This window comes from Corapipo altera, unplaced genomic scaffold (assembly GCF_003945725.1).
Source record: "Corapipo altera isolate COAL_440 unplaced genomic scaffold, ASM394572v1 267, whole genome shotgun sequence".
In the NCBI taxonomy this organism is placed as follows: domain Eukaryota; kingdom Metazoa; phylum Chordata; class Aves; order Passeriformes; family Pipridae; genus Corapipo; species Corapipo altera.
In genome coordinates this window covers 66,133-94,101 of record NW_020884970.1, presented here as the reverse complement: position 1 = coordinate 94,101, position 27,969 = coordinate 66,133, and the positions used below count along the sequence as shown (strand labels likewise).

Sequence of the window (27,969 nt, the reverse complement as noted above, 5' to 3'; positions counted from 1 at the left end):
TGCCGGGGAGGCGGCGGCTGCTCATTCCCGGCGCAGTAGGATGGAGCTCTCCATGGATCCCGGCAGGAATGTTGCAACAGCGAGAGGGAAGGATGCGGGGGGAGATGCGGGAGCCTCTGGCCAGCCCAGAGAACCTTTCTCTGCTCATCACCGCCTGTTCTCCTCTCGGGACACAAACTGGGACCTCCCCACCGACCTTCCCAGAGAAACCCCATCCCAGGCTGCGGGGAAGGACGGGGCGTCCTGGATTTCCCAGCTCGCTCCCCCATTTTCTGTGTTCCAGCAGTCGGGTTTGGCTGCGGGGAGGGAGGGGAGGGAGAGGCAGCGGCGGCTCCGAGCCGAGGGGTTCCTCGAGGAGAAGCCGAGGTCACTATCCATGTATCCATCACCTGGAGAGCCGTGAGCCATCCCCGAGTGAGACACCGGGGTGGGCGGGATGCGGGGGAGAAGGGGAGAGTGGGAGCAGGGAGACAAAAGGGATGAGCGGGGTGTGAGCGTGCCGGGGGAGCTGCCGCACGCTCCTGCCTTTCTCCCACCTGCCTGGGAGCTTTCCAGGGGCCGGGGGTGCTTTCCAGAGGGGGAAAAATAAGCCACGGCAGCACCCCCAGGGCAGTGCTAAAATAGGGTCACTGTGGGCACGGCGCTCCAAATGCGGGCACTGCTCTGGGGGGAGTAGAGGGATTTTTCCTCCTCCTCAGGCCCTGAATCAGGGAAGGGGGGCAGTTCCTGCAGTGCTGCTTTGCTCAGAACCAGGAAGGCTCCCTGAAGGGATCATGCAGTCCTAGAATCCTACAATCTTAGAATGATTTAGGTTGGAAGGGACCCTAAAGGTCATCTCATTCCAACCCCCTGCCATGGGCAGGGACACCTTCCACTGGACCAGGTTTCTTAAAATTGTGCTTGTGTAGGAGGGGAAACCCTAAGATTCAGAGCTTTGTGACCCCCACTATAAACACAGGAAGAGCCTTCCTTCCCCTCCACTGCTTGCTCTCCAAAATCCTCCAAGTCCCTTCTCAAATTTTGTGAGGGGAACGCAATCTCACCAGGGCACCCCCAGGTTTCTGCCAGGGGTCGTGCAGGAAGTTGACTGAACATGAAACCTCTACCCAAAGCTTCAGTTTCCCAGTGGAGTGGGGTGGGAAAAGTGTCTTAAAATCATATTTTTCACTTGCATAAATTCATGGAATTGTTCTGGTTGGAAATGATCTCCCAAGATCACTGGCAGAGGTCGCCCAGAGAGGCTGTGGCTGCCCCATCCCTGGAAGTGTCCAAGGTGAGGTTGGATGGAGCTCTGAGCAACCTGAGAGGTTGTGAAAGGGAGTGCAAAGCGTCCCTGCCCACGGCAGGGAGTTAGAACTGGATGATCCTCAAGGTCCCTTCCAACCTAAACTTTTCTATGACTCTGTGATCTCAATTTAGGGAAGGGACATTAGTGCAAATCCTGGCAGGAAAAGATAATTGAGTCCAACTGTTACACCCCCACTGCCAAGGCCACCAGTGAGTGGACATTACTGTGGCTTTTCAGCACCTAAATGGAGCTCCAAGAGAGCTGGAGAGGTACTTTGGGCAAGGGCGTGGAGTGACAGCACAAGGTGAGGCCCTGGCACAGGTTGCCCAGAGAAGCTGTGTCTGCCCCATCCCTGGAAGTGTCCAAGACCAGATTGGATGGGACCTGGAGCAACCTGGGATAGTAGAAGGTGTCCCTGCCCCTGCAGGGGGTTGGAATGAGATGATCTTTAAGGTCCCTTCCAACCCAAACCAGTCTGGGATTCCATGATCATCACGTCCAGCGTAAACCCAGCCCCACCACTGTGTTCACCACTAAACCATGTCCTCAAATTATTAAAAAGGAGGCTGTCACTGTCCAAAATAATCATGGGGCAGGGTTCCCTGTATAAAAGCACTTCCAGAACCCATCCCTTTTAACTGGGGCATGGATTGTGATTTCTCCACAGCTGAAGAGCTCTGACCCCACATCCCTCTCTGCTGACCTTCTACAAGAGCTTGACCATTTTGGATTACTGGTCAAACATCCATCAGGCCAGAACAAGGTCTAGACCTGCCAGTCTTAGATCTTGGAATACACACCCCAGGCTCTGCATCCCATATGTCTCAGGAAAGCCAACACTATGGAATCATTTAGATTGGAAAAGATGTCTAACATCACTGAGTTCAACCATTCCCCCAGCTTTGCCAAGGCCACCACCAAACCATGTCCCTAAGTGCTACATCTACACATCTGGTAAATCCCTCTGGGGTTGGTGATTCCACCACTGCCCTGGGCAGCCTTTTCCAATATCAGTCTCCCTGCTCCCTGTCCATTTAATCCCACAGAACAGACAGAGATCCCACGAGGAGCGACCAAGTCTTGTCCTGACCCAGAAGTGCCCTGTCAGATGTTCACTTAAGACACAGAGGTGAACTCACCTCATCCACTCTGGCCACCTCTGTTCACCCACCCTAAAATCACCTTATTTGTCTTCTCAGCCCCCAAGTCAGAGAGTGTCCCCATCAGGATGAGTTTGGGGTTTGTATTACAGTCTTTTAGGGTACAGAGGAGACCTGTGAGGCTCAAAAACCAATTACCCAAAAGCTGCCAGGAAGGCTCCTGCTTGACCTCTGAAAGGACACCTCCCTGCCCTTAATTTGGGCACTGAGTGGCCAGCACAGAACTTTTTTTCCTCCTCTCCTTTCCCCAAGCACTTGTGCAGATTGCCAGTGGCATTTAGAGCAGCTAAAATTATCTCAATTAAATATCTTCACTGCTTTCCTTTGTTCTCTTTTTCTTTTTTTTTTTTTCTTTTTGCTCTTTCCTTCCAGACAGCTGGAACATGTTCTTTAGACACTCTGTAAAAACAAAAGAGGAAAAAAAAGAATAAAACACCCTGCCCCAAGCACCCAACAGCTTCAACTCGGCTTTATTTAGAACCATGTTTGAAATAAATGATGTGAGGAGTATTATAAGATATATTTCTCCAGTATTCATCCATAGAAGACAGAAGAATAGTCTTACCTGGTCATCTAGCCCATCAAAGTCATGGATTGGGGATTACGGGTCCTTTGGAGATGTGGGAGAAAAAGCTAAAGGGTTGTGGACTGATTTTGGGGTCAAATTTGGTGCCATGAAATGGAAACAAACCTTTGTCGTGCTCCGTGATGTTCCCCCTGCTCGTCCACATGTTTGTCACAACAATTCCTGACCCTTCAGAGTGACCCCTCAGCTTCACAAATTCCCTGCCAGTCTGTTCTGGGAGAGAAAATTCCCTCCCAGCATGAAATTTGGCAGCTGCCTCATCCCTGTGCCTGACAGAATGAATCACCAGAGTTAAGTAACAAACCCATTTATACATCAAGACACCAGCACTGTCCAAACCAAGTCATTCCTGTGCTTTTTTATTGTAGATTCTGCTTCTGCTCATCTTGTTCCCTCTCTTTTGTTCCATTATTTTTTTCTCCCAGGAACTTCTGGATGTTTTGCAAAACAGTGGAAAAAACTTCAGAAGGGGGTTGGGATGCTCAGCAGAGGCAGAGAATATTTCCCAGCCCTCAGCAGAGGTAGAGAAAATTTCCCAGCCCTCAAGAAGGGTTGTTTACTACTAATTTTATGAGTTGCTGGGAAATCTCTCCGGGAACCTCACCAAAGCATGTTTGGCAAGAACAAAAGGCTCGTTAATGAGGTATTGCCACCTGGTTTGTGTATTAATGTCTTATAAATATCCTTACAAACCCCTACACACTTTAAAGCACCTGTTATTTTTACAAATATTTTCTCGGTGCTTTTCTTCTGTCTTCTTAGTGCCCAATTTATTCCTCTGCTCTACTGACAGTTATTAAATAAGCGATTCCTGAGTGCTTTTGGTCTCTCCTTCAGTAAATGAAATTCAGATGGGTTGAAATAGCAGTGGGTGATCCACATTGAAAGGGAAATATGAGGAAAGCGCAGGGAAAGCACTGGGAGTTTGTGGGGGCAGAGCAGAATCTGCAGATGCCATTAAGGGAAGGAAAAGCAGCAGGACTTTCACACTGAGCAGTAATTGGTACAAAACAAGTTTAGGACAAGGCTGTGTCTCTCAGCACTTAGATCCAAGAGAAAACACCCAAACTGGGAGTTCTCCTGGTGTCTGGTCAGCCTAGGTCCATGCAGGACACAGCCAAGGACATGGTCACTGCTCTCTTTTTGCAGCTGAGGTGCCCTCAGAAAGTTCTGCCTCAAATATCTTCCTCTATCTGATTGATGGCCACAGAGCTTTGCTGTTTCAATTTTTCCCATCACTCCGAGTGAAATACATTCAGGATGTTACCCAGAGAAGCTGCCCCATCCTTGGAAGAGTTCAAGGACAGGTTGGATGGGGTTTTGAGAAATCCAGTGGAAGGTGTCCCTGCCCATGGGACACTTTTAAAAATGATCTTTTAATTCCCTTCCAACCCACACCTTCCTATGATTCTAAGATCTCTGAGGTGTCCCTGATAACAGAGTCACTAAAGCAAACACTAAAACATTAATTTTCTCAAAAAATGGTGATTTAAACTTGAGGAGAGCTGAAATCCCAGGTCTGGGGTTTGTTCTCACTGTCTCTCCCTCCCAGTGACTACGTGGGAGGTTCTGTCCAGGGCAGATTGCAAATATCCCCCTGGATGCAAACAATTTCTCTTAGGCAGCAGCAGGACCGCAGCCTGAATCCCTCCATTCAGGGTTCATTTTTCCAGGCCAGCAGAGCTCTTATTCACAGCCTGTTGGATTCTTAACAGTCAAACTCAAATAAAAATTCTAAGCAACTCCTGGAGCCACCCCCTTGAAGGACGGACTGACAATCTCAGCAGCTTTCAGACATCAGGCTTCAGGAGGGAGAGGAGAGGGCTGTGTGACAGGCAGAGTTTGGCAGCTGGGCTTCATTAACTCTGCTTTTCAAAGATGCATTTCTGTCCCTGGAATAACAATGAAGTTATCCCAGGCCTCCCATTCCATCCCCTTTACTGCCTCCCCTCCCAGCTATTGCTGTAGGTGCCGAGCACCCACAGTCCCCCTTGTGCCATTATCTCCTTCCTTCCCCAACACATTAAACTGCCATCAAAGAGGAGCTTTGCAAACATAGTTTGTTGCCTACTGGAGCCTCACATTTCAGAGCTGCTGCTGCTGCTGCTGCTGTTGCATATTTTGGGGAATTTTATTTTCCAGCAAGTCCGTTTTTCCTAATGGGCTCACTTGGGGGTCTGCTCAACTGGAGGGGAAATGGAACCAAGCAACATTCCTGCTGGGAGACCTTTAGAAACCTCAGGAAACCTTTTTTTTTTTTTTTTTTTTTTCAGAGACAAAAGTTCCATGTTTTTAATGAGATCATTTTTGGAGAAGTTTGGGGAAAGAACAAAAAAAAAAAGAAAATAGCGACAGGAAAATAGAGATAATCACTAAAAATGCTTTTCAAGTAAAGCAGGAGCTCACTTAGTGTAATGAGACAGAAAAATTTCCAGAAGCCTAAAGGAGGAACATGGACCTTATTTGACACATCAGAGCCAAGTGAGAATGTGAGGAGCAATAACATCCCAACCCTGCAGTGGATGGCACTCCCCTGGTGCAGATGGCTGGAGAAAGAGTGGGGAAATAGGACAAAATCCCACCTGTGACACAGTTTGGGACCAGGATGTCTCTAAGGAAAACTAAGGTTGGAGACAAATCAGATGTGCTGAGTTGGGTGGAAAAGGTGACCTGTCTGCAGCTCCAGGTGCTGCATTGACCCCGTGAGAAAGGAGTGCACTCAGCAGGGCTGGTGAATCCACATGGCCCACAGAGGTCTGGATGTGGATCTGGACAGGCTCCTTGGCTGTTGGGATGAGCATTTGGTGGGAGATTTCATGGGATTCCAGGATGGTTTGGGTTGGAAGGGACCTGAAAGATCACCGTGTTCCAACCCCCTGCCATGGGCAGGGACACTTTCCACTAGACCAGGTCACTCCAAGCCCCGTCCAACCTGGCCTTGGACACTTCCAGGGATGAGGCAGTCATAGCTTCTCTGGGCAGCCTGTGCCAGGGCCTCACCACCCTCACAGCCAAGAATTTTTTTCCAATATCCCATCTAAAGTTACTCTCATTCCATTTGAAGCCATTCCCCCTTGTCCTGTCACTCCAGGCCCTTATAAAGTCTCTCTTCATCTGTCTTGCATTACCCTTCAGGTGCTGAAAGGCCACATTCAGGTCATCCCAAAGCCTTCTCCAGGCTGAACAACTCCAGCTCTCCCAGCCTTTCCTCCCAGCAGAGTTGCTCCATCCCTCTGATCATCCTGGTGCCTCCTCTGGACTCTCTCCAGCAGCTCCATGTCCTTCCTGTGCTGTTCCCCAGGGCTGGAGGCAGCTCTGCAGGTGGGGTCTCACCTGAGGGGGCAGAGGGGCAGAATCCCGCCCTCCCCTGCTGCCCATGTTTCTCTTGATGCATCCCAGGATACAACTGGATTTCTGGTTTGCGTGGATGTAATTCCATAACCTTGGAAAGCTGCTTCCCTGACTCAGGGCAGATGGACATTTCACAAAGCACAGGCAGAGCAGCCCGGAGTGGCAGGAAAACGGGAAGAACAGGGGGAGGGAAAGCAAGGACAGAGGGATCTCCTGTCAACTGCCTGTCATGGACAAAGCCTCGAGTACCTGAGTGGGAGTGGTGATGAAAGAGCTGGGTGATGGTGGGAAATGTCACCTCCGGCTCAGCTCTGCCCGAATGCCAGCAGGGTTTAACAGGCTGACACTTCCCTGATGCCTCAGGAATCCAGAGCGTGAGGATGAGGAGGTGCCAGAGATGTCCAGAACAACATCCAGCTCAAAACCCAGCCTGCAATATTTTCCAGGAGTTAACACCTACAAAGGAAGAAATAATGTAGTGTTGTATCACCAGATACTCTCCCAGTCTCCAGAGGCTTGTGGCTCAGGACACAAACCAGGTGGTTCCATATTTATACACTCTTTGTGGAGTTTTTTCTTCCATAAATCTTCCCAGTCATCATTTGAATGTTTGTGCTCTGTAATACCCTGGGGCTGGGAGTTGCACAGATAACCAGACACTGGGTGAAGTAATTCCTTATTTTTCTTTGTTCCAGGCTTGGCACTTGCTCATTCCCACTGATAATCCTTAGTTCCTACATCAGAAGAATCAATAAGCAATCAACCCCTAACAACTACTCCCTAGATCCTATAATATCCTTCCTTTCTCTAGTTCCTATAATATCCTTTCACTCCTTCCTTTTCCTGACTGGGTAAACATGGTTTACACAGCAATTTCCTGTGCAGAAGTGACTTTATTAATCTTTCCCACCGATTAATTTAGGTTTTTTTTCACATCCTTTCTGGGATGAGGACACCAAAAAAAAAAAAAAAAAAAAAAAAAAAAAAAAAAAAAAACCACACTCTACAGACCCCTGGGGTGCAAAGGACACACAAGTGACCCAAAGAAAACACCCAAAGAAAATCAAAGATGAAGCACAAGGCCACCTATTAGAAAAGGTTTTACCATATGGTTAAAGTGGGGGCAGAGATGGAAACAGGGAGGGAAATAAGTGTCATGGGGATGGGACGTTTTCCAGCAGGGAATCACGGTATCCATCTGTGTCTCTGCCATGACAGTGGAGAGGTTGTGAGGACAGTTTTCCCAAATCTCTGCTTTTCCCAGTGGAATGCTGAGCTGAACATGGCTCAAAAAAAAGCAGCATCTGCTAAAAGATCCAAGTTTGACCTGCCCACAGGGCAGCCAGAGCAGACATCTCAAGGTCACTCCTGCTCCCACTTTGTTCTCCCCACAGCAGAGCTGCCCATGGAATTCCAGCCCTCAGGTCTGAATAGAGCCAGAAAAACAGGTTTAATTTCTTCCTCTTCCATAAGGAAAAATCTCAGCTTCCAACTCCTTCCATGTGACGTGTTCAACAGGCAACACAAGTCTGACTTCTCATGACTTTGCTCGCAGAGTTTCAGTTCTGAAATTCTGTTTCACCAGCTGAATAATCCAAGTTCCCAGCAAGTCAGCTCCTCCAATTCCTAATTTAACTACAAGGTAGCACTTCCTTCAAGGCTTGTTCTTTATCCTTTCCACCAACACTGCAAGCATGTGCAAACTGGTACAAATTCAGTGGGAATTTTGCACCCAGCTGAATATTTCCAGCTAGGCAGAGTGGGCTGGCAAATACCACAGTTTCCATGTTGGGAGCATTTCCTCCTGTCTGAGGAAAGCTGGTGAGAAGCAGAACAGCTTTGGTTTCTGCTTTCCTTGACAAGGAGAAAGCTGGCGAGGCAGAAATGGGACAGCTGGAAGGGTGGAGCTGCGTCCCAAGGGAGCCAGGATCCCACACAGGCCGACCTGGCAGATGTCCCTTTCCCAGGGAGAACCTGCAGATGGGTCCTTGTCACCCACTCAGAGCCAACTGGACATGGATGATGGGAGCTCTGTGGAGTGACAGGTTAGTCCAGACCCTGAGGAAACTCTGAGCTACCAATATCAGAAGGAGGTGGAGCTGCTGGAGGGAGTCCAGAGGAGGCCACGGAGATGCTCCAAGGGCTGGAGCCCCTCTGTTCTAGAGCCAGGCTGGGAGAGCTGGGGGTGTCCACCTGGAGAAAAGAAGGCTCCAGGGAGACCTGAGAGCCCCTTCCAGGGCCTAAAGGGGCTCCAGGAGAACTGGAGAGGGACCTGGGACAAGTCCCTGGAGTGACAGGACAAGGGGGAATGGTTTCCCACTGCCAGAGGGCAAGATTGGATGGGATATTAGGAAGAAATTCTTCCCTGTGAGGGTGGGGAGGCCCTGGCACAGGTTTCCCAAAGAAGCTGTGGCTGCCCCATCCCTGGAAGTGTCCAAGACCAGGTTGAACAGGGCTTGGAGCAACGCTTGGGCTAGCGGAAGGTGTCCCTGCCCATGGCAGGGGCTTGGAAAGAGATGATCTTTCAGGTCCCTTCCAACACAAACCATTCCATGGTTTAAGCATCCAGACACAGATGTGAACAGACAGAACAGGACATGCCCCTTCCAACTCCTTGAATACGGCACAAAGGGGATGAACTTCAGCCACACTCCCATCATCTCCCATGGAACATCTCCCTGGGCCTTTTCCACAGGCAGGGAACTGCTCTAGAAGGACCATCAGCCTGACCTGGGTAGGCACATTTGATTTCCCTGAGTGCCTGGTGCTGTTTGAGAAGGTGGTCCCCAGGGACCCCTCAGTCGTCCCCAGGGACAGAACAAGAGCCAAGTGTCCCCTGAGCCAGTTGGAGCCACAAAAAGTTGAAAGCTCTTCCCGTTCCAAGGGGGTTTGTGCCAATGGCAGCCCCAGCAGGGCTGAAGTAGCTCAGCTGGGAGAGTGTTAGACTGAAGATCTAAAGGTCCCTGGTTCAATCCCGGGCTTAAGCAGGGTTTTCCTGCCCTTTTGGGTGCCCAGGGCTGGGATTCCAGTACAACAGAGACATGGACAGGCGGGAGAGAGGCCAGCAAAGGGTTGGGAGGAGGATGAAGGGACTGGAGCATCTCTCCTGTGAGGAGGGGATGAGAAAGCTGGGACTGGTTGCCCTGAGAGGTGGAGTTCCCATTCTTTGCCATATTTGAAAGCCACCTGGATGTGATCCTGGACAACTGGCTGGAGGTGTTCCTGCCTGAGCAGGGGTTTGATCTCCATGAGATCCCTTCTGACCTCAACCAGTCTGAGTCTGTGAAACAGGGACATGGTTTTTAATTCAAAGGCATCAGCAAAAATAGTGATAGAAAGGGATTTTTCTTTAGTTCCTTCAACTGTTTTTTCCCAGTCCTGTGTCCTGGACTGCCCTGAGAAGAGGTGGGAAGGTCGACCCACAGGTATTTGGCTGTGCAGGAAATCAAACCTGTTATTTGGCACAAGAAATAACACCTTATCAAAAGAGTTCATTTCAGTCTGAATCACAACAGACCTTGAAACAAGCTCTCTCCCTAAAAAGTGCCTTTTTTCAGGCTGTCCTGGTGGGTCTGCCTGTTCCTCACAGGGAAAGGGATCCACACTTCAGGGCTGAAGTAGCTCAGCTGGGAGAGCGTTAGACTGAAGATCTAAAGGTCCCTGGTTCAATCCCGGGCTTCAGCAGGGTTTTGGGAGTTGGACTTGATGATTCACTCCTGGAGGTGTCCAAGGAATGACTGGATGTGCCACTCAGTGCTCTGGGCAGGATGATGAGGTGGTGATGGATCAAAGCTTGGACTCAACGACCTTGGAGGTCCTCTCCAACCTAAATGAGTCAATGACATCCTTGTGGGTCCCTTACAGCTCGGGATATTCTCCAATTCCACGATCTTTGATGAATCTTAGTGCCCTTTCCTGAACCCTCCCACTCTTACCTTTTTAAAATTAAAGTATTCAATGTGCAGATACCCCAAAGAGTTCTAAACTGAGTAACTGTGCTTTGGCTTTGCTTCTCTGACCCTTCCTGACTAATTCCTGATTCATGGAGACCTTTAGGCAAACAACAGAGACAAAACAAAACACAAGTTACCAGTTTTCAAAATAAAAAAGTGAGAAGCAAAGCTTTGACTCCCAGTTTCTCAAGGTCACCGTCCAGTCTCTTCCCCATAGCAGGGCAGAGACTCTTCTTTCTGCCCTTCATTCTGGTGGTGCTCTGCACATCAAGTTTTCAGATCCTGCAGCACTCCCAGGAGATGAATTCCCTGCTCAGGATGTGAATAATGAGTCAAAAGCATCATCACCTTCTTTAGCCTTGAAGAGACACCATATCCTGATGGGAAAATGCCTCTGTCAAGAGCCACCACCCAAAGATAACCCCACAAATGGAACAGCTGCTCACCCAGGAGGGACCTTTGCAGACCTGATCCCCTCAGGCAGCATCTTGTGGCCCAAGGATGCTCCAGCTAAAATTAGCCTTTTACTCCTGACTACCTTTGCATGCATCTAAATTAGGCCTCCCGGCCCCCAAATTGGATCAAAGTAGGTCAGAACTCCCTTCATGGTCCATGTGCAGGATTCAATTCTCTCCCATTTGCTCTGTCTTGGGCCTCATTTTGCCCTGGAAATGGATCTTGGGCAGTTGTAAAACCACATCCCGGGTATTGCCCTCAGGTTTCCGAGGAGTTTGCACACCCTGGCTGGGATAACTCCTGTTGGTGGGTCTGAACTCATCAACCAACCCCTGGAATGAGGCTGGAGCCCTAGGGCAGGAGGAAATGCCAGAGCAGAGACACCAAACCTGAGGCAGAGAGAAGCAGGGTGGCACAGGGAGCAGCAGGGTGGCACAGGGAGCAGCAAGGTGGACAGAGAGCAGCAGGGTGGCACAGGGAGCAGTAGGATGGCACAAAGAGCAGCAGGGTGGCACAAGGAACAGCACGATGGCACAGAGAGCAGCAGGATGGCACAGGGAGCAGCAGGGTGGCACAGAGAGCAGCAAGACAGTACAGGGAGCAGGAGAGTGGCACAGGGAGAAGTGGGATGGCACAGAAAGCAGGAGAGTGGCACAGGGAGAAGCAGGATGGCACAGGGAACTTCAGGATGGCACAGGGAGTAGCAGGGTGGCTCAGGGAGCAGCAGGGCGACTCAGGAATCAGCCAGATGGCACAGAGAGCAGCAGGATGTCACAAAGAACAGCAAGGTGGCACAGAGAGAAGTAAGGTGGCACAGGGAGGAGCCAGATGGCACAGGGAGAAGCGGAGTGGCACAGAGAGCAGGAGAGTCGCACAGGGAGCAGCAGGGTGGCACACGGAGAAGCAGGGTGGCACAGAGAGCAGCAGGCTGGCGCAAGGAACAGCACGATGGCACAGAGAGCAGCAGGATGGCACAAGGAACAGCACGATGGCACAGAGAGCAGCAGGATGGCACAGGGAGAACAGGGTGGCACAGAGAGCAGCGGGATGGCACAGGGAGCAGCAGGGTGGCTCAGGGAGCAGCAGGGTGGCACAGAGAGCAGGAGAGTGGCACAGGGAGAAGCGGGGTGACACAGGGAGCAGCAGGATGACAGAGAGAGCAGTAGGATGGCACAGGGATCAGCAGGGTGGCACAGGGAGCAGCAGGGTGGCTCAGGGAGCAGCAGGATGGCACAGGCTCAGCGTTCCAGCAGCTCTACTGAACAATGTTCTGACCTGGTTCCACAGTCCTGGTTTAACAGGTGTGCTGGAAATGGGAATAAAGGCAGTGCCGGGGCTTGTTTGATGCTCAGTGCCCGTCCACAGTGTTTAAATGTGTCAACCTGTGTCCTTCAGACAATGCCCAGGCACAGTTCAGGGGATAACAGGGTCAGGAACTATTCCTTGGAGGTGGTTTGGACATAATAGATCTATTTATGAAGATAGAGAGAGCTGGGATTGTTCAGACTGGAGAAGAGCAGTCTCCAGGGATACCCTAAGCTCTCCCTTCCAGTGCCTAAAGGGGCTCCAGGAGAGCTGGAGAGGGACTTTGAACAAGGACATGGAGTGTCAGGAGAAGAGGGAATGGTTTCCCACTGACAGAAGGCAAGATTAAATGGGATATTGGGAAGAAACTCTTCCCTGTGAGGGTAGTGAGGCCCTGGCACAGGTTGCCCAGAGAAGCTGTGGTTGCCCCATCCCTGGAAGTGTCCAAGGCCAGGTTGGATGGGACTTGGAGCAACCTGGAATAGTGGGAGGTGTCCCTGCCCATGGCAGTGGGGTTGGAACTACCTGATTTTTAAGGTCCCTTCCAACCCAAACCATTCTGTGAATTTACGATCCTGTGATTTCTGTTCAATCAGAGAGGGGAAGAGGTTTCAGCACAGATCTGCCCTGCCAGATGTTCTCGTGGAGGTGCCAGTGACATCTGGGCTTGCTCACCTCTAAAAGTCCAGCATAAGGTGGCAACCACAATGAAATTCCTTTGGAACCTGATCCAGCCATGGGAAAACAAAGGAAAGGGCCCCACTGGTGTCAGTCAGGCCCCATGTTCACACTGCAGGACATAAAGAAATCCCCCGAGAGCATCACAGAGGGGGTGGGAGTGGCTTATTTCCCTCCTCCTCCTCCTCCCAACGACTTGGTGCTCTCCTGGTTGGAACAACTTTGACTCAACCCTCTGTGCCAAAACCTGAATTTCAGGAAACCTGAGTTTCCCTGAATTTGGCTCAGAGAAGAGTTAAACCTGTCCCGAAGAAGGGTTAAACCTGCCCCAAAGAAGGGTTAAGCCTGCCCTAAGGAAGGGTTAAAGCTGCCCCGTGCTCCCGGGGAGCTGCGAGGGCAGGAGTGGGATGAATAACTGCGCCGGGTGGGCGGCAGGAGCGGGGGCGGCCGCCCTGGCAGCGCCTCGCCAGCCCCCAGCACACATTCAGCTCCCTCCTCTCCCCCTCTTCATGTCCCCACGTCCATCAATCAGCTCCTGGCAGATCCCAAGAACAACCTTTTCCCGAGTCCCCCACTAACACGGCGCTGTCGGTGCCCTTCAGTTCGGATTTTATTCCTTTTATTCCAGTGGTTTCTGCCTTTTTTCTCTGAATTTTTTCAGTCCCGATTTGCTGCTGCCGCCCTTCTCCCCCATCCTTGTGAGTGCCTCTCCCCACCTTTCCCACCAGGAGCGCTGGCAGGGATCGATCCACACACAGGGATCGATCCACACCCAGGGATCGATCCACACACATCCCCCCTGACCGCACAGCACCGGAGCTGTGTCTCACTGCCCAGGAGATGCAGGAGAAAGACCAGACAGATAAAAGAATGGGAATCTATCAGCAGGAGGTTAAAATTCTTTCCTGCGGAAAAAAACCAAACCAAACAAAAACAAAACAAAACAAAACAAACAAATAACAAAAAAAGCCTCAATAAAACCAAAAAACCACAAGCAAAACCCACAAAACAAACAAGCAAAAAAACCTAAACCAAAACCAAAACAACAAAAACACACAAGCAAACCCCACAAAACAAACCGACAAACCCTCAAAAATCCCAAAATAAAACACTAAAAAAACCCAACCCAACCCAATAAAACAAAGAAAACCCCCAAAACAACCCTCCCCCAAAACTCGAAAAACAACCAAAAAAACCCAAAAAACAGAACAACAAAAAAAGAAATACCAAAAAAAAACCCCAAAAAACCCCACAGCCAACCAACCAATTAACCAAAAAAAACCCCGAAAAGACCCTAAAGAAAAACAAACAAACAAAAAAAATAAGCCCCAAACCAAAATACACATCCCCAAACAACCAAACACACACACACACACAAAACCCTGAAGCCCAGGAAATTTAGGTTTAACTGGTTTTTTTCTGTCACAATTTTCATTCCCATGGAGTGCTTTTGCTGTTGCTTTGTTTTTCATAGCATCATAGAATGGTTTGGGTTGGAAGGGACTTGAAATATCCCCTAATTCCAGCCCCTCTGCCATGGACAGGGACACCTTCCACTAGGCCAGACTGCTCAAACTTATTTTAATACATGGACTAATCTGCTTTGTCCCTCGCTCTGCCAATGTCTGGCACGAGGACGAGGCAATTTTTATCCTCATGTCTCAGTTTCAACCCTCAGAAAATTGGGAAAAGTCCTCTGGAATCCTTTGGAAAGCACTCTGGGATCTGACAGCCAGAGCTCTTTGTGGCAGAGGCAGAGAACAAAAGACTTTGCCAGCCCTGAAGAATAATTTCCTAAATTACATGGCAGCTACGAGATGAGGGAAAGAAAGGATTATTATTTGCATGCCCTGGGAGCAATAATCCTGCCTCAACTATTCCAGGCTTAAAGGCATTAAGGCGGGTTTGTGCTGCAGTGCAGAGTTCTCGGAGGTGGAGAAGCACTGTGCCAGGAACACAGAGCTCCTGTGGGGCTGTAAAGGTGACAAACACTTTAGTGCAGAGCCCAGAGTAGCATGAAAACCACCCATACCAGCATTAAGATATTATAGAAACATAGAATCATTGAATTAGATGCGTTGGAAGGGACCTCCGAGATCATCCAGTCCAATCCTTGATCCAATCCCTCTGTGGTTCCCAGCCCATGGCACTGATGCCACATCCAGTCTCACCTTAAACACCTCCAGAGAGAGAGAAACCACCACTTCCTGGTGGTTTCAGCCCATTCCAATGGGTGGATCAGCCCATTCCAAGGGCTGATCACTCTCTCTGGAGAGAACTTCTTCCCAATATCCAACCTAAACCTCCCCTGGCACAGCTTGAGACCAAGCCCTCTTGTCCTACTGCTGGTTCCTGGGAGCAGATCCAGACCCCCCTGGCTCCCCCCTCCTGGCAGGGAGTTGCAGAGAGTGAGGAGGTCTCCCCTGAGCCTCCTCTTCTCCAGGCTCAGCCCCCCCAGCTCCCTCAGCCTCTCCTCACAGCACTTGTGCTCCAGACCCTTCCCCAGCCTCGTTGCTCTTCTCTGCACCTGCTCCAGCCCCTCCATGTCCTTCCTGAACTGAGGGGCCCAGAACTGGACACAGCACTCCAGGTGAGGCCTCACCAGCGCTGAGTCCAGGGGAAGAATCACTTCCTTGGACCTGTTGGCCACACTGTTCCTGATCCAGGCCAGGATCCATTGGCCTTCTTGGCCACCTGGGCACACTCTGGCTCCTGTTCAGCTTCCTGGCCATCCAAACTCCCAGCTCCCTTCCTGCCTGGCTGCTCTCCAGCCACTCTGTCCCAGCCTGGAGCTGCCGGGGGTTGTTGTGGCCAAAGTGCAGGACCCGGCACTTGGCCTTGTTGAACCTCATCCCGTTGGAATCAGCCCATGGATCCAGCTTGTCCAGGTCCCTCTGCAGAGCCCTCCTGCCTTCCAGCAGATCAACACTCCCCCCTAACTGCAAATGTATCCTACAGTCCTTCCATCAGTGGGACACAGCAGCTGCCACCCGGAGCCTCTGACAGCAGGATTAGGCTCAGCTTTTCTCATCCCAGCTGAGCAGGTGAGGTCAAGGTGGACCTCATGGCACCTGAAGTCTGAGTGGCACCAACTATCCCTGTGGACTTCAGAGGGATCCTGGGATAACTAAAGGTTTTACTGAGAAGTTCTGCCCCAAGGATCCTTGGGAAGCAGCCCATGACCTGGGAGCTGACCGTCCACAGAGAAGTCCCACAGTTCCTAAGAGCTCAACTGAGCACTCAACCTTGCCAAAAGCTGAGCTTAGAGCTGCAGATCCATCCCTGCCTGCCCTAAAGTTGGAGTTGTTGGGATATTTTGAAGAGCATGAGGCCCTTGTTCAACTGATGAACATGATGTGACTTACCCAGTGCAAATGTGACCTGGGGTTGGAGCCCCTCTGCTCTGGAGCCAGGCTGGGAGAGCTGGGATTGTTCAGCTTGGAGAAGAGAAGGCTCCAGGGAGACCTGAGAGACCCTTCCAACCCCTTTCAGCCCCAAGAGAGCTGGAGAGGGACTTTGGAGAAGGGGTGGAGTGACGGGACAAGGGGGAATGGTTTCCCACTGCCAGAGGACAGGGTTAGATGGGATATGGGGAAGGAATTGTTCCCTGGGAGGGTGGGGAGGCCCTGGATCATGTTTTCCAGAGAAGCTGTGGCTGCCCCATCCTGGAAGTGTTCCAGGCCGGGTTGGATGGTGTTTGGAGCACTGGAATAGTGGAAAGTGTCCCTGCCCATGGCAGGGGTTGGAATTCCATGATCTTTCAGGTCCCTTCCAACCCAGGCCATTCCATGATTCTATGACTCATTCTATATGAGAATCAGGGCAGTTCTTCCTTTGAGGTCATCCAAAAAAAACCCTGGAAAGTTTTGAGTTAGGATTTATCTCACTGTCTAAACTGTGCCTTAAAATGGAGTGTGGACATGTACCACGAAAAAAAAAATCATAAAAAAATAAATAAAAAGGAAAAAGACAAAAATTCCTCTTTCAGATGAATCAACTGTCCAAGATTTGCTCTGAGCACCAAATGCTAAAACTGGAGAATAACAAAAGACTTTTTGGGCTTAGCTCAGTTCCTCAGAGGTACTAAAGTAAAAAACAGCCAAAACACCTCGGAAGGGTCATGACTTTAGGGTGTGTGGCTGATTAATTAAATGCAATTTAGGTTATTATTTGGGCTGTTAACTTCTCGGGCAAGGGGCTCTCCTTCCCCTGGGGTTTGAACAGCAAAGCCTGATTTTATTTGTGACTTCAGGGGGTTGGTGGGGGAAAAAGGAGAGAACATGAAGCTCTGCTGGTTCCATGTGGAAGGAGGCTATTTAAATATGCAAACTGTGCTCAGAAAAGCACTGAGAAGTAGGATTTTGGAGCTTCCTGCTGTCGTTTATGAGATATGAAGGGTTTTATTCCCCTGCCCAGGGTGGGATTTAGGATGGAGAAAGAGTTAATACATCTCTGTCAGGTTTTGGGAGCACCCAGGAGGGAACAGAGTTTGGAATTCCGTGCAGAAGGGTGGGTGGATTTCAGTTTGGTTCCCAACAGCCCAGAAAACACCCTTGGCAAAACTCTGCAAATTCAGGAAATTAGTTCATAGAAAAAAAAGTATAAGAATCCAGCAGAGGAGTGAATTTAATTCCTATATAATATGTGAGGTTTTAAACTACACTTAGATCATCATTTTAAGCCACCTGACTTGTGCCACGTGGGTTGAAAACTTCTCTTTTGCTTTGGAAATTTAACTTTGTCTTATAATCCCTCATTCCAAGCAAGTGTGAATGTCCAGAGGAGAGTTTGCTCTGTTGAGTTTTGTTTCATTGGAAAAAAACAAAACAAAACAAAACAAAAAAACCCAAAACAGATCTGGGAATATTTCAAGTCCCAGGCAAGGAGCAAAAGGATCAAATTAAGAATTAAAAGACACTAGAAACAAATGGGAAAATGTCTTTATAATGAGCAATATCCCTGTCCATGGTCAGAAGATGCTGGACAGGTGTTTCCTCCCGGAGGGATTTTGGTGGAGTCAGTTCCACGTTCCCATTTCTTTTCCCCTGACACGGGGAAACTCCTCGAGTCGTTTGGAATCGGTGCCTCTGCCTCCGGTATTTTCGTGCCAGGCAGGATCCGTGGGTGATTCTCTGCTCCAGTTTTCAAGCAGAAAGTTCTCACAAATTGACGGAGGAGGTTTTGGCACCTCCGCCGGAGGAGCAGCGAGAGCGAAGGAGATGGAGGAGGAGGAGGAGGAAGAAGAGAAGCGAAATGGGCTTTTAAACCCCATAAAATTAGCATTTCAAACGGCGGCACCTTTTCCTTCCCTGCACCGGGAGCAATCGAGCAATCGCCTGCCCGTTTTAGTGTCACCCCATTCAGGATCCTCATGGGTGGCCAAACACATTCTGGGTGTCCCCGTGCTCCAGGGAAGCTGCTTTTGCAACTGAAACTTTGCAAAAGTTGAGTTCAGATTTTCCCTTGCCATGAAATCTCCCCAGTCCTTGAGCCAATAATTAAAATAAATTAAAAAAAAGTCAGGACTAGAACACTTTTAAAATCACTGAGGAGGTGTTTTTTTTTTCAGCCCAAGGATTTTTAGGCTTCGAGGTCTCAGATCATCACCTGGAGTTTTAAATATTTAGCTGAAGGTTTTAAGTTAAGAGCTGTTTTTCTTGTGGTTTTTTTTTGGTTTTGTTTTTGGGTTTTTTTGTTTGTTTTGTTTTGTTTGATTGGGTTTTTTTTGGTTGGTTGGTTGGTCTGGTGGTTGTTTTTTTTCCCAGACTCTCAGTATAGTCAGGAGAGCTAAAACTCAGCTCCTGTGCAGTTGTAGTGCTTCCCTGGGGTAAGACCTGTTAGCTCAGGGTTTGGAGCTGATATAAAAAAAATAAGTATAATGTAACAATAAAATATATTATATAAAACATAACAATAAAATATACTAACAGTACAACAATAAAATAGAAATATAGAAATGTAGAAAATATAAAAATATAGAAGACTAATATAGAAATATAGAAAACTATAGAAATATAGAAAACTAAATTTAGAAATATTTAGAAATATAGAAGATGTAGAAAACTAAAATTATTAAAAATATAACAATAAAAATATAAATATATAATATAATTGTGAAATATAATATAAAAATATTAGAAATGTTATTCCTGCCAGCCCTGTAAAGGTTCCTGTGTTGATGGGTGATGGGAAACACAGTGACACAAGATTCTGGAGCCTGGAGCTGCACACCAGGACCTTCCCAAAGATGTCATTCCAGAGGAGCAGGACCTGACAGCAAGGAAAAATATGTGCCTAGAAATGTGATTTTCCAGTTGCTGATGGCTGGATTGGTGTCTGAGTAACCTGCTCTAGTGGGAGGTGTCCCTGCCCGTCGCACAGGGATCCCTTCCAACCCAAACTCTGATTCCATGATTCCAGGAATCAGGTGTCAGCGTGACCCGTGAGAGCCTCAGCTGTGAGTGGTGGTGTGGGAAGGGAGATGTGACCTCCCCAAGTGTCATTTTGGAGGAGATAACACATAAACAAGATTTAAAGAAAATTCAAATAAGATGGAAGATGTGAGGAGAAGAGGCAACCCCCCCCCCCCCCAAACACCTCAACACTTGCAAAGGTGCCTGTAACCATCAGCAACATAAATCCCTCTCCATCAATCTTCCAGCAGAGCCAAGGAATTTATCCCATTCCAGGGCTGGCAGCTGCCAAGAGAAACAGTTAAAATTTGGTCTCACACACCGGCAAATTCCAGCAGCATTTGGAAAGGTGAGAGAGAGATTTCCCGAGGAATATGCAATGGATTCATTAATCCAAAGGAGCTAAACTTTCTGGGTGATCTGTTCCCCGCTGGATAACGTTGGTGAGGATGCAAACACACCTCCTTGAGCCCTTCTTGTCCCCTCAGCGAGCTCCCAGGTCAGGGTCAGACAAGAAAGTTGCTCTCAAAACACAGCTGAACGTCACAGGATTCCCAGTTCTGCTCTCACCTCCTCCGGAACAGCTTTCCTTCCCTTCCAGGTGAACTTTTCCCTCCCTGCCGTTCCTGGCTGGCTCCCTCTGGAAGGTGGGAGTGCTCTGCCGGGCTGAGGGGGTGGGAAGTACAGACAAGGAGCAAGGCAGGGCTCTGGGAATGTGTTACCAGTTATCCCTATTCCCTGCTAGAGGGTTCTGTTGGCACTCCCAGGAGACAAAACATCCCTCTGTGTGTCCAGCCACCCTTGCCAGCTGATTTTATTGTTGAGGGGGACAGGAAAACAACAGGGAAGGGCTGGAAAATTCAATTAGTTAGGTTTTCCCCTCTCTGCCGCAGCTTTTCATGGAAGTTTATAGTTTAAATCATAGAGTTGTTTGGGTTGGAGAAGACATTTAAGATCAGCAAATACAACCACTAATGTAAAAATACCCCAGTCCACCACTTAACCATGTCCCCAGGTGCCACATCCACACGGCTTTTAAATCCCTCCAGGGATGGGGACTCCCCCACTGCCCTGGGCAGCTGGGCCAGGGCTGAGAAACCCTTTCAGCAAAGAAATTTTTCTTAATATCCAACCTGAGCCTCCCCTGGTGTGATTTGAGGCCATTTCCTTTCATCCTATTCCTTGGTACTTGGGATCAGAGCCCAGTTCCACTCTCCTGTCAGGGAGTTGCAGAGAGTAAGGTCCCCCCTGAGCCTCCTTTTCTCCAGGCTGAGCCCCCCCAGCTCCCTCAGCTGCTCCTGGTGCTCCAGACCCTTCCCAGCTCCGTTCCCTTCCCTGGACACCCTCAAGCCCTTCAATGTCTTTCTTGTCGTGAAAGGCCTAAAACAGCCCCCAGAATTTGCATTTGAGTTGGATTTCAGCTGGATTTCAGTTGGATTTCAGTTGCTGATCACAGCCCTGGTCCTGCTGGCCACACCATTCCTGATCTAAGATATAATGATGTAATAGTGGTTTAAAGTTCCTGATAATGAAACTTTCCACAAGCACACACAGAGTCTCCTGGAGCACCCAAATAACTGAGATTTGAGGGAATGTGGGTCTCTGTGTGGATACAGGAAAAGAGCAAAGAGGACCTTAAATCAATTCAACTTGTGGGAAGTGGATTTGGAGGCACCTCTGTCTTGTCCCTGCTTTGATGTGGTGGCCACTGCTCTTGCCAAAATGAGCAAGTTTCCACAACCAGAAACAGATCCCCTGAATCCCAAAGTCTTCCTTGGTCATTTAAAATGTTCTGTACCAACGGTGACCCAGATTTTGGGTCTCTTACCTCATCTCCAGTCCATCATCCTCTTTCCTACACTGTTTCCTAATTATTTACCTCATCTCCTGGTGTTCTGGGATGATCTGTCCCCTTCTTTCTTACCACTCCCACCTCCCATTTCCGATCTGTGGTGAATTCACCTGCAAGTCACAGGAGTTTCTTAGGAACAGCTGAGTGACGCTGATTCCAGCTTTGTGAGGGCTGTGTTTTCCTGGAGAGCATGACTGTTCCCAACTCCTGCAAATAAAAGGAATTAGAGAAACAGAGGATTCGAGAGGTGTGTGAGTAATGCAGCGCCATCCCTGGGGACACGTGCTGGGGGAACACACACAAACAAGCTGAGAACACAGAGAACATCGAGTGCTTGCGTGGAAAGGGAAGGGAAGGGAAGGGAAGGGAAGGGAAGGGAAGGGAAGGGAAAGGGAATTGCTACATCAAAGGGAAACTGAGGCCCAGGGTTACAGTTTGCACAGCTCATTCAGCTGGTTTGGTGCAGAGCCTAAACTAAGGCTCTTCCTGATTTGTTGTGGGTTTCACTGTCTGAATTAGGCAATAAAGCTGAATTTATTTGCATAATAGGAAGATAAGGCTGTGAACGTCATCCTGGTAAAAGGACCAGGGAAAGGCAACGGAGCGGGAGAAGGGTTGGAAGAACAAATCCTATGAGGAGAGGCTGAGGGAACTGGGGGGGCTCAGTCGGGAGAAGAGGAGGCTCAGGGGGGACCTTCTCACTTTCCTCACTTTCTGACAGGAGGGGGGAGCCAAAAGGGGTTCAACAAGTAACAGGATAAGAGGACACAGCCTCAAGCTGCACCAGAGGAGGTTTAGATTGGACATTAGGAGGAATTTCTTCACGGAAAGGGGGATTAGACATTAGAATGGGCTGCTCAGGGAGGTGGTGGAGTCATCATCCTTGGAGATGTTGAAGCAGAGCCTGGACATGGCACTTGGTGTCATGGGCAGGGTGCCAAGGTGGGGTTGGGGCACGGGTTGGACTCAATGATCTCAGGGGTCTTTTCCAACCTAATTGATTGTGATTCTGTGCCCCAAACAATGGTGTGTCCCAGTGACTTGGACCTTTCTCTCCATGACATCCTGAGCTTGGCTCTTCCTCCCCTCATTACTCTTGTCCTAATTAACAAACCGCAGTGAAGCTTCTCTTTCTCACAGCCAGACATGGTCCGGTGTTGGCTCTGCCTCATCTGTGGGTTGCCCCTTGTTGCCTAAAATCAGAGAAATAATTCTCTGGACAGTTTTGAGTACAGAAAGGTAGAAAGCAGCACTTCTACCTGTGGTGCCTTTGGTGCACAAACTGTATTGCACATGCCCACAGTACAGGCCTTTACAATTTTTATAATACCATCTAATTACAATATCTAGGCATTACCTCATTGGTTACACCCAGCCCCAAAATTGTCTGTCTCATTGTCCCACCCTCAGACACACCTCCCAAATTTGAGTCAGTGGTGGCAAAACAACCACCCCTTTATCCCTATCCTCCTCATCATCATCCTCTCTGTCCTGCTTGCAACAGCCTCAAGGCTCCTGAGCAGTTTTGACTTGGTTATATCAAATGGTGTGATCCTGTTATGTCTTATTCTGAGTACATTTTCTCCAGATAAGCTGTTTTTCACCTTGCTCAAATCTCGGTCCGTTGGAGTTCTCGGCAAGGAACGTTAAACATTTTTGGAAATCTCGTACAGAGGTGCTAAAAGTGCCACACTGAAAGAGCTAAACTAAAATTGGATGTGACACAGAGTTGAAGGCATCACCCTCGAGCCTGTTCCAGGGCCTCCTGACCGCGGCTGAGCACCAAAAGCCTCCTGATAACCCGAGGGCTCTGTCACAGCGAGCTCCGTTGGCACCGAGCTGGCACCGCTCCCACCCACCGCCTTCCCCACCTCCGAAGGAGTCTGGAGCTCAGCGAGGGGAAGGAACATTCCATAGAAGGGAACAGATCTCTGCAGAAATGGGACACAGATGGTGCCTTAAATGAGAGCGGAAGTTTATTTGGGGGCCCTGCTCGTGACGTCGAGCTGCAGATCCCGCAGCAGATGACAGACACCAGCATCTCAGAGAGGGTGAAGAGTTAATTTTGGGGCTCTTAGTTTGACTAAAAATAATAAGAAAAAAAAAATCAGGGAAAAAGAGGAAAAACTTCACCTTGATAAATGTTTCAAGGATAGGAGTGTTTAAACTTCCTTTTATTTATTTATGCATGGGTCTGGTTTTTCCCACACCCCGATCTTTATCACAGCTCTTTGTTGGCTGGTTGCTCAGCCAGGGTGGTTGGGCTGGTTGACCAGGTGGACACTGCTGATGGGAAAATATGATGATTTCATTAGCTTGGCTTTTCCCTTCTCTAGATGTAAACTTTTGTCCTTGTCCTCTCCACACAGAATAGTTGGAAGGGATTTCTGGACATTTTCTAGTGCAACCCCCTGCTCTAGCAGGACCACTGAGGGCCAATTGCCCAGGATATATCCAGGTGGCTTCTTAAAATTTCTCAGAATGGAGATTCCACAACCTCTCAGGAGTGCCAGCCCCAGGTCTCTCGTCCTCTCCTCATAAAAGAGATGCTCCTGTCCCTTCATCCCCTTGAGCTGGGCCAGTTCAGCTTTGAGAAGAGACACTGAGAGGGGGCCTTATCTATGTCTATCTGCAGGGAGGGGGCAGAGGATGGACCAGGCTCTGCTTGGGGGGAGCCCAGCAATGGCACAAGAGGAATGGGCAGGAACTGATGCCCAGGAAGTTCCACCTGGACATGAGGAAGAACTTCTTTGCTGGGCAGTGACTGAGCATTGGAATAGGTTTCCCAGAGAGGGTGTGGAGTCTCCCTCACTGAGGATATTCCAGACCCATCTGGATACCATTCTGTGCCCTGTGCTCTGGGATGACCCTGGTCCAAACTGTGGTCCCTTCCAACTTTTCCCATTCTGTGATCACCTTCCTGGCCCTTTACTGGACTCTCTCCTGGCTGTCCATTTCTCTGTTGTACTGGAATCCCATCCCTGGGCACCCAAAAGGGCAGGAAAACCCTGCTGAAGCCCGGGATTGAACCAGGGACCTTTAGATCTTCAGTCTAACGCTCTCCCAGCTGAGCTACTTCAGCCCTGCGGGGGCAGCCATTGGCACAAACCCCGTTGAAATATGATGATCTTTCAGCCTTTTCAGGCAGCCTTTAGTTGACTTTAGCTTGGGAGACAAAGAAGTTGTTTCAGGGAATAAGATACAGGCAGAGTGGGATCAAAAGCACTGGGCCAAGGTGCCAGCCCAGACTCCCTGTAGGAGTCTGTGACCTCCATGCATGATTTTAATAATGTGAATCTGGAGGATGGAGCCAGGAAACACTTTGATATTAGAGAAACTCACAAATCATTGCAAGGAAAACAAGGAGATGGAGTTAAGTCTCTGCAGCTACAAAGCTACAGAAAGGGAAGCTGAATGTGAAGTGACAAAGGTGGTCTAGGATGAAGTGAAAGACAAATTCACTGTAGGGAAGGCTCAAGAGATAACTGGAAAGAGAGTAAAAGGGACAATCAAACACAGACTCCTCTCTCTGGGCTGGTGCTGAGGACATTGTCTTGTCTCATCCCTCAGACCATCTCTCTTTTTTGTGCTGTTCAGGGTTTCAGGTTGGTCTGACATATCCAAAAATACACATTGGACAGGTCTAAAATACCCAAACCATTTAGCTGTAGCATGTCCTGATAAGAAATAATAAATATAAGAAATAATAAATTGGGTCTCACTGCTGTTCCTGAAGGCCAAGGTCCATAACATTGGGAAGAAATTCTTTACTCAGAGAACAGGAACAGGCTTTCCAGAGAATCTGTGGCTTCCCCATCCCTGGAAGTGTTCAAGGTCAGGTTGGACAGGGCTTGGAGCAACCTGGTCCAGTGGCAGGTGAGTGGGATGAGATGATCTTTAAAGTCCTTTCTAGCTCAAATCATTCTGGGCTTTTATGAGAAAACACAGCTAAAATCTCGATTTAAACAGCAGCCTTGAACTGAGAGCCATCATGAGCATTAGCACTGAACAGACTTTCCTAACATCTTTTCACAGAGCCCACGGAAGGATCTGGAGTTATCCATGGAGCCTGGCTAATCTCTGCACACCAATCTGTCTCTCTCCACCCAGGGAATGGGAGCCAAGCAGATTCATGCAGCGAGATGGGACAGGTTTGCCCAACCCACCAACTTATCCCGCAAATAATTCGCTCCCAGGGCGATCTCCCATCTTTCCCCAGCTCCAAATTCACATCTTCCCAAAATACTTCTGTGAAATGCACGGTGAGTTTTCCATGTCTGTCAAAAAATCTGGTAGAGAAAGGTGTCAAAAATATATTTAATCTGGGCTTGAATGTTCAGCTCGACAGCAGCAGATATTTCCTCCCAGGGATTTATTAGATAACAGTTCCTTGATATTTAGGGCTCCCAAACTAGGCTATGGAATATCCAGACAACAGAATCATACCCTAAGTAGGTTTTCTTCCTGCAAAAACACTTCCATGCCTGGATCCCAGTGGGGATCCCACTCCTGGTCACTGAGGAACTGGTCACACGTATGGCTGAGGGTCACAGCATCTTTGTGCTTCTCAGATGGGGACATTTTTGGCCAGCTGAGCAATGATACTCTCCCATTTAAGCTTATAAATTATCTCCTACATATGAGAGATCCAGCTCCTGAAAACTCAGTGGTGCCAAGAGAAAGATGCTCCAAGGTCTCCTTGGAGCCTTCTCTTCTCTGGGCTGAACAAATCCAACTCTCTCAGCCTTTCCTCACAGGAGAGCAATTCCACCTCTCTAATAATCTTTGTGGCCTCCCCTGGACTTGCTCCAGAGTAGACACCCCCCCCCACCAGTGACTCAAGATGTTGAGAAGCTGTGGCTGCCCCATCCCTGGAAGTGTCCAAGGCCAGGTTGGACGGGGCTTGGAGCAACCTGGGCTAGTGGAAGGTGTCCCTGCCCATGGCAGAGGGGTTAGAAAGAGATGATCTTTAATGTCCAGGGTGTCACTAAAGACCTTGGCCAAGAGACAACACAACCCAAATCCAGATTCCTCTATTTTGAGTCTGGTGGAGATGCTGAAATGAGAGGAATCTCCAATATTGCTGACAGGGTTGAAGCCTGAAGGCTGACTGGGTCTCAGCTCTGAAGTGGGAATGAGCAATCCTTGTTCTCTATCCTATTAAATGTCTCTCTCATCTCCACCTGGATCTCAAGATCCATAAAGAGAAGGTAGTTAGGAATTGACCCTAGTAAATATTTTCAAGAAATCCTGCAATCTGCCCCCTGCAAAATCATTCCCAAAATGAGGCTGGTTGTTCAGAGCAGCTCTGGTTATATTTATTTACAGAAGGAGCAATTCAGTGACTACAGATCCTACAAGTCCAGCTTGGCTCAGCCTGCAGGGTCTGAAAACTCTTCCTGGTCTATTTTCCCACATTCGGATGCTGAAGGAAGTGAGAGAAAGGGTTGTAGAGCCAGATGATTTATCAGCTGATGATTATTGTGTGGCCCATCACAAGTGTTCCCTTGTACGTAAAGCTCTGCTTTGAAGGGTTATTAAAGCCTGGAGTGCAGCTTTGCTCCAGGCTTAGCTTTTCTTCAAAAACTCTTGTCTTTGAAGGCAAATCAAAATAATCCAGTGTCTATTTTGAAACATCAGTGCCTCTGATTCTGTGAAATGGTGTTGTTCTGTTCTTCTCTTAAGAGCTGGGAGCTATTTAGTTCAGCAGCACCGGCGATCAACAAATTCCTGGAAGGCCAGATGGGGACAGCAGCGTGACAGGTAGCAAAGAACACAGGAGAAGACCCAGTAGAACATTTTTTACAGCAAACCCAGGAGTTTGGAATAGGTTCCTGGGGTAGGATTCATCTCACTTGATTTCTCGGAAGGTAAAAAAGCAAATCTCTAAACCTGACCTAAACACAGAATGGTTTGGGCCGGTAGGGACCTTCAGGATTATTTAATTCCAACCCTCTGCCGTGGACAGGGGCACCTTCCACTAGTCCAGGTTGCTCAGTCACCAGACAGAGCCCACAGAAATCAGATGCTGAGTTCCAAAATTGAATCTGCCTTCAAAATCCGAACCAAAAACTTCAGAAGTTGACTCTGAAGGTCTCTGTGTGACACTTGGGGTGCTGTCAGCATGTTCTCCTGGCAACCTGGGCATCCCCTTTCCAGCAGCAAACCATAAATGCATCAAGATCAGCTTTGTTGGGAGTTACAGCTCCCTCCTTGCAGCCAGGAATTAAATTACCCAATCAGTACCAACAAGAAAAGTTATTTCCACTTCTGAGTTCAGCTGAAACTCTGCTGAAGTTCATGCCCAGAGGAGCCAGGTTCTGTGTTCCCATGGGATTTTCCAGAATCCAGTGCAAAGATGGGCTGGGTCCTATCAAAAATTCTTCTCCAAATCAAATCATAACCAACAGCCCAGGTCACTTTGAGGTTTGCACGAATCTCATCCAACTCTTCCTGAGCTTTTTGGGGACGGGGGTCTCCGAACTGGAATTAAGGTCAACGTGGCTCGAAGGAGACAAAGCACGTCAAAGGCTTCTCAAGGCCAGTGGTGCCACCTAATGGGAAAATTCCCAGGGAACGAGTTCCTCGGAAGTGAAAGCCCTTATCTGGAGTGTTGCTAGGTGACGTCGAGATGGAAATCAGGATCTCTGACGTAAGTCCCTCTTTTCTGCTGCTTTACGACCATTCCTCCGTCAATCCAGTCCCTTTTTCCCCAGCATCCGAGCCACGCGCACGGGATCGCCCTGGGAATTTCGCGCTATTTCCTGCTTTTAAATCCATTCTCAGCAATGCCCTGAAGCTGCCAAAGGGATTTTGTCCTTCTTGACGCTCAGTGTGGAGAGGAAATTATCCCAGATTTTTGGATTATGAAGAGCCAGGCAGAAAACAACAGGGAATGAAGGAGTGCCATGGGAGAGACCAGGAATC

General features: G+C 48.8%; 2 long non-coding RNA genes and 3 other non-coding genes across 6 annotated transcripts; 3 read left to right on the top strand and 2 right to left on the bottom strand.

Moving 5' to 3' along the window:
- Positions 1-314: 314 nt before the first annotated feature.
- LOC113957530 lies at positions 315-27,969 on the top strand. Of its 2 annotated transcripts, none has more exons than XR_003531196.1 (3): positions 315-366; positions 25,078-25,304; positions 26,371-27,969. It is a non-coding gene; the product is annotated as an uncharacterized LOC113957530 (long non-coding RNA). The 2 variants fall into 2 exon arrangements; XR_003531195.1 differs by lacking the exon at positions 315-366 and adding an exon at positions 22,945-23,093.
- Positions 9,300-9,372, top strand: TRNAF-GAA. The gene has a single exon. It is a non-coding gene; the product is annotated as a tRNA-Phe (tRNA).
- On the bottom strand, positions 9,427-12,273 carry LOC113957531. Its single transcript, XR_003531197.1, has 3 exons — positions 12,070-12,273; positions 9,903-10,211; positions 9,427-9,818 (listed from the first exon to the last, which is right to left on the bottom strand). It is a non-coding gene; the product is annotated as an uncharacterized LOC113957531 (long non-coding RNA).
- Positions 9,997-10,069, top strand: TRNAF-GAA. Its single transcript has one exon. It is a non-coding gene; the product is annotated as a tRNA-Phe (tRNA).
- Positions 24,052-24,124, bottom strand: TRNAF-GAA. The gene has a single exon. It is a non-coding gene; the product is annotated as a tRNA-Phe (tRNA).